The sequence below is a fragment of the Lynx rufus genome, unplaced genomic scaffold (assembly GCF_022079265.1).
Source record: "Lynx rufus isolate CCGP_SWC_20201006 ecotype Redwood Valley unplaced genomic scaffold, mLynRuf1.p SCAF_10, whole genome shotgun sequence".
NCBI classification, from domain to species: Eukaryota; Metazoa; Chordata; class Mammalia; order Carnivora; family Felidae; genus Lynx; species Lynx rufus.
This window is the reverse complement of record NW_025814824.1, coordinates 70,165,444-70,171,443: the sequence shown is the minus strand read 5'-3', so window position 1 is coordinate 70,171,443 and position 6,000 is coordinate 70,165,444.

Here is a 6,000-nt window from a genome sequence, read left to right as displayed (position 1 = left end):
TTGACCAACTTGACAGAAGATGGGCTTTTTACTTGATGGCAAAGAGGACCAGAGCTGTCATCTTATGACTCGGCTGGGCATGGGAAGGTTGATGCCAGTAGTCTTGGACAGAGCAAAAGGGGTCACTACTTGGAATTAGACTCTCCCAGCAAGACTGGAGCAGGGACTAGGCAGATGAACCCAGCTGTAAGTGATGGTGTAGGGGTGATTGATGTCTAGTCCCGCATTGTCTGATATGGCCACCATGAATCATTCATAGCTATTTAAATTTAAATTTAAGTGCAACAATATTAAATGTTTGGTTCCTTAGTTGCACTAGCTATCTTGCAAGTGCTCAATAGTCACATGTGCCTAGTGGTTGTCATATTAGACAGCACAGTTACAGAATGTTCGTTGTAGAAGTTCTATAGGACGACACTGATTTTAGAGCACCGGATAGAAAAGAAGAAAAGGTAAGCAGCTGGCTAAGAGAGTAAGAGAAAGGCAAACTCATCAGGAATGTCCAATAAGAGGGGTAACGTTGGAGATGTAGGCAGGGAGGTGGCAGGGTGAGTAGGCACTAGGAAAATGCCCCCTTTCTACTCTTTGAGTGCCTCTCCAGTGTGAATGTTACGACTATCACACCAGAGCCACAGGTGTTTTCCCAAAGCAGGATGCACACCCGCTAGGGACAAAATGGGTCCTCAGGAAACCCATGCTAGGGCTGGCATCAGGGGAGTGGGGGGACACCCAATTCTGTCCAGATGTTGATCTTTTGAGTCTAGACAGAGGGCTGGATAGTAGATGTTTGAAATGGAGATCTAGGAATGAGATGCTGAGGAAGAAGTCAGAAATACGATCTGGAGCAGGGGGAAGGGTTGGCTAAAAATACAAATTTGGGAATCAGTTGTAGTCACTCAGAAGTCCTTTTGTCACTGCCACTTCTGTATCTAAAAATTTGGATGATGGTTTGTTAACTCTCCATTTATTTCTGGACCATTCAGTGATGAGTATTGCTTTGCTAATGGTTTGCTTGAAGACAAGTCCTTTAAAGAATGAACAGAGTGGGGCACCTGGGTAGCTCAGTCGGTTAAGAATGAACAAAGTAAGTGTCTACTTAAAACAATACTTATGCTCTGTGTTTGGAAAATAGAGCAAATGAAGGAGAGGAAAGATCTGGGACCTGGAAAATCATCATTCTAATCTGATTCATTCCTTAAATTGTAAATTCCAGGGGGTAGCTTCCAGGCACAGCTGGATCCAGGCAGGCAAAAATTGAATTGTCATATGAAATTGATGTCTCTCCATCTCTTGGCCCGCTTCTCTTTGTGTTGTTATCATCTCAGGCTTTCTGCATGTGGCGTCAATATGGGCCCACACAGCAATGTAGACTTAACACTGCTGGTTCCCGGTAATTTCAGCAAGAGGTCCCGGGCTGACCTCCATTGGCCCAACATGGGCCTACCCATGGAACTACCCATTCTTGAGCCAGTAACAGGTCTGTGGAAATGCAATGGTCTGATTAGCCAGGACTGATCGTGTGCCAAACCTGAGGCAGGGGATGGGGTCAGCTTCGCCTAGATCATTAGGCCTCTCAGTGCAGGTGAAGGAGTTTGCAAAGTAACCCAAACTTTGTAACCCGAAATATAGGCTAGCAGAAACCACAGCTGCCCACTACACAGTCTTTAATTAATGATAGCTATTATTGTGAAACAATACCAGAAAGATTAGGCAGCCATTAATTAAATACTAAAAAGGGTAGGGAAGGCTTTGTGGTACCTAGTAAGGTCTCAGTAAACGTCTATGGAAAGAAAAATTTACAAGGGAGTAAATAGGAACATATACTAAAGTGCAATCTTGTTCTATGAAAAAATGAGTCTGATGGAATGAGGGCACAATTTTATTGAGTCTAGGAAATGAGCCAGGAAACAAAGGATAGGGATAAATGGCGCATTTCTGAAAGGAGTTCCTTAGAGACAGGGCTAAGGGCTGTTTAATTAACATGTAAAACTACTCCAGAGGAAGGGAGTGCATAAGAAACTCTCCAAGGTTTGCTGATGATACGAAGCTCTTGGAGCAGTGATGACAAGCCCAATGGGAAGCTCTCATGAACCTGAGGAAGTGGGCGAAAAAGTGGGAGCTGAGCTATAACCAGAACAAGGCAAGAGGGTGATTCTAGAGATGAAGTTCTAAACTCGGCCCGTGAAACTCAGGAAGTCAAGCTACCACTAATGACCGAGAAAAGGACCTGGGATTTAGCGCAGTTTCTTGGGAACTTCAGCTCAAGATGGTTCTAGACAGAAATGCAGGGGAACATACTGGGGCTTCTGAATAACGGTTTGAGGGCCGAAAGTCTCATGAAAGAGTGATGTATTGACAGACAGGATACCTGTGCAGTTCTGGCCCGTTCACATTGAGCCAGAGGCAGTCTGAGAAACGGCAATTAAAATTTTTGAATTTTATAGACCTCAGTTAACAGGGATAGAGACTTTTAGGTCCAAAAGGCAAAGATTAAGACAGAGCAATCACTGAAATAATAGCACTGTGAACGGACAAAATGCAAGCTGGCTCATCAAACGTTGAAATGCTGAGGTTGAAACCTGAGTGACATGAAATTTAATCAAAGGAAGGCGGGAGCTTCTGTTTCTGCTCTGCGTGGTAGAGAAAATAGTGCTTAAATTACTCTAGTGATGAGGACTGCGTGAGATCAAGTAGGGTACGGTGCCTGATGCAGAGGAAGTGGAGGTGAACCTAAAGCCACATGGAGTCCCCCTGGGATTCTAGATGATGCGGTGCTGTCGGTAGCATAGGGAATCTACAGTCAGGGGACAGGAGTGTGGGCTTAGGCTGCGCTCTGATGTCCATCTTCCCCATCCCTAAAAGGCAACAGCCATACCTACCATAGGTAGGTACACCCATAGGGCCACATGACAATGAAATAAGATCCTGCATTCATTCAGGAAGTGGTTCTCTTGAACATCTACTACTCACCAGACAGCAATCTAGGTACTAGATGACGATACAACGATGAATAAGAAAAAGCCCTGTCCTCACAGAAGTTGGCGTCTAGTGGGAGACAATGACAGTGAATAAATCACCAGCTGAATGAGGCTCACGGTGGAGGACTGGTTTTGAAAACCATAATGTGGGGCACCTGGGTGGCTCAGTCAGTTAAGCACCAGACTTTGGCTCAGGTCCTGATCTCATGGCTCGTGGGTTCGAGCCCCGCTTTGGGCTCAGAGCCTGGAGCCTGCTTCGGATCCTGTGTCTCCCTCGCTCTCTGCCCCTCCCTCCCCCTCTGAAAGACAAATAAACATTAAAAAAGAAAAAAGAAAACTGTAATGCACCAAACTAATATAACGATACTGCACTTGTATTCATTTCCTATTGCTGCTGAAATAAATTACCACGAACTCAGTGGCTTAAAACAACACAAATGTATTATTGTACAATTTAGAAGCTGAGAGTCTGAGATGGATTTTACAAGCTAAAATCAAAGGCTGCATTCCTTCTGGAATATCTAGGAGAGATCATCTCTTCCTTAACTTCTCCAGATTCTGGCGGTTGTATGCCTTGGCTCCTGGACCCATCACTCTGGCTTCTGCTGCCAATGGCACCTCACTGTCTCTGACTCTGACCCTTCTGCCTCCTTCTTATAAGGACCGTTGGGATTATACTGGACCCAACTGGATCACCCAGGATAATCTCTCCACCTCAAACTCCTTAATTTAGTCATATCTGCAAAGGGGATTGTGATGTGGACATCTCTGGGAGGATATTATTCGGCCGACCACATTACTTTTGGGCTATCCAGTAGGAAATGAGCTGTCCTTAGGAACCAGCAAGTAGATTGGGCTACCTCTGAACACCAACTTGCTGCTGGTCTTGTATTAGGGCAAGCAGAGTGGGTATCCGAAGGCTGACTGCAGATGCCCCTTCACAATACAATGTCACGTAGTAGAGCCCTGGAGAGTCACACAGAGAACACTATACAACAAGTGAACATGCTTGCGGCTGCCATGCAGGAGCTCGGAGACCTCAGGCAAGGATATTACTCCCCTAAGCCCCAAATTCCACCTAAGTCAATGGGGATAAACAGAACTACCTGGAAGGGTTGGAGTGAGGATTAATGAAAATATCATCCATGAAATCACCTAAGGCCGTGCCTGATCCTCAAAAAATGCCTATTTTGGAATGCCTCCTGAATCCGTCCCTCCCTTTTTCTCTGTCCCTTTTGCTGCGACCACTGCCTCCTTCCACGCCTCTCAGAAACCTCCACTGTTTATCATGCCAGGTGCCTCAGCCTGGCAGTGGTTAGGAGCAACAGCCTTGAAGCTCTGTGAACGAGCCCCTATTAACGGTGAAATCTGGAGCGGGTCTCTTAAGCGCCCTAAGCTTCAAGTCTGTACAAGGGGGATAACACCGGCTATAGAACCAAGTTATTCTGAGGATTAAGTGAAATGATGAAAGGAAAGGGCTTACTTAGCACAGTGCCAGGCACAAAAAACAGCAGTGTTCCTGTTCTGGAGAGGCCTGCCCTCCTTTCAACCTCCTCTTCCTCAATATTCCTTTCAGCAACACTGGACGACCCACTTCTCCCGGAAGCAGGCCTTGAATGTGTATACCGGAGGGGCACGGTTTATAAACACTGGTCTCTGCCTCGGACCTTTACCAGCCTTTTCAGTTATGGTTGTTTATTTATGGGCCTCTGCCTCAATACTGCACACAAGCTTCTTGAGGAAAGGTGTTTTTTTCTGAGGCGTAGGTTGGAAAAGTACGCTTCCTCCTTGTCCGGCCTCAATTTCCTTATTTGGATCGAGTCCATTGGACTGGAATGGCTACAAGGGCCCTTCCAGCTCTGAGATTTTAATTTTTTTTTTTCTTCAACGTTTTTATTTATTTTTGGGACAGAGAGAGACAGAGCATGAACTGGGGAGGGGCAGAGAGAGAGGGAGACACAGAATCGGAAACAGGCTCCAGGCTCTGAGCCATCAGCCCAGAGCCTGACGCGGGGCTCCAACTCACGGACCGCGAGATCGTGACCTGGCTGAAGTCGGACGCTTAACCGACTGCGCCACCCAGGCGCCCCCAGCTCTGAGATTTTAAACGGACAGAACTTAACTTAGTAGGGACATTGTAGATCATATAGTGCTCCCCTCTCCTTTTCCAGAAGGGGCAACTGAGGGCCCACTAGGGCCTTCACTGAACGCTATTCTCTCTCTCTCTCTCTCTCTCTCTTTCTCTGGCCTCCGGAACAAGGCTCCTGTAGGGCATGCAGCCCCGTTTTCCTTGCTAGGCTGGGGGAGACTCTGGCGGCTCCAGGGCTCCGGGTTCGGGACGCCGGAAACACGTGTGTGCTCACCTACGTGTACACACGTGAGCACACCTACAGCAGCAGGGGGCGCTCGGGCCGGCAGGGGGCAGCACAGCCCCGGTTTGCAATTACCCGGCGCAGCCCCGAGGGAGGAGGGCGTGCTGCAGTCCCGGCGGCGGTGGCGGCGGCTGGAGGTGCAACCTCCCAGGTGGGAGGCGGGGGCTGCGGGCGCAGGAAAAGGCGCCTCGGGAGCCGGCGCTCGGCGGGGCCTCCTCGGGCCCCGGGCGCGGCGCGGCGAGTGGGAGCGAGCGCGCCGGGAGCACGCAGGCGCCCTGCTCGGCTGGCCCTCGGCCGGCGCGCGGCGCGGGAGCAGCCCGCAGCCCGCGCCCCGCGCCCCCCGCAGCTCCCGGGCCGCCCGCGGCCGGCCGTCGGGAGCGGCCCCTCAGCGGCAAGCTCGGGCCGCCGGCCCGGGAGAGCGCGCGGCGGCAGCGGCGGCGGGACGGCCCCGGGGCCGCCCCGAGCGCGCCCTCCCGCCCGCGGCCACTCGCGGCCGGCGCTGGCCGGGCCGGCGCGCCCCGCAGGCAGCCGGAGCGCGGCCTCGGCCTCGGCGGGAGCGAGCCCCGGGCTGCAGGCGTTGGGAGGCGGCGCGGGCGGCCGCGGGCACTGACGGCGTCGCGGGGCGCTCCCGGGCGGCGGCGCAGCGGCGG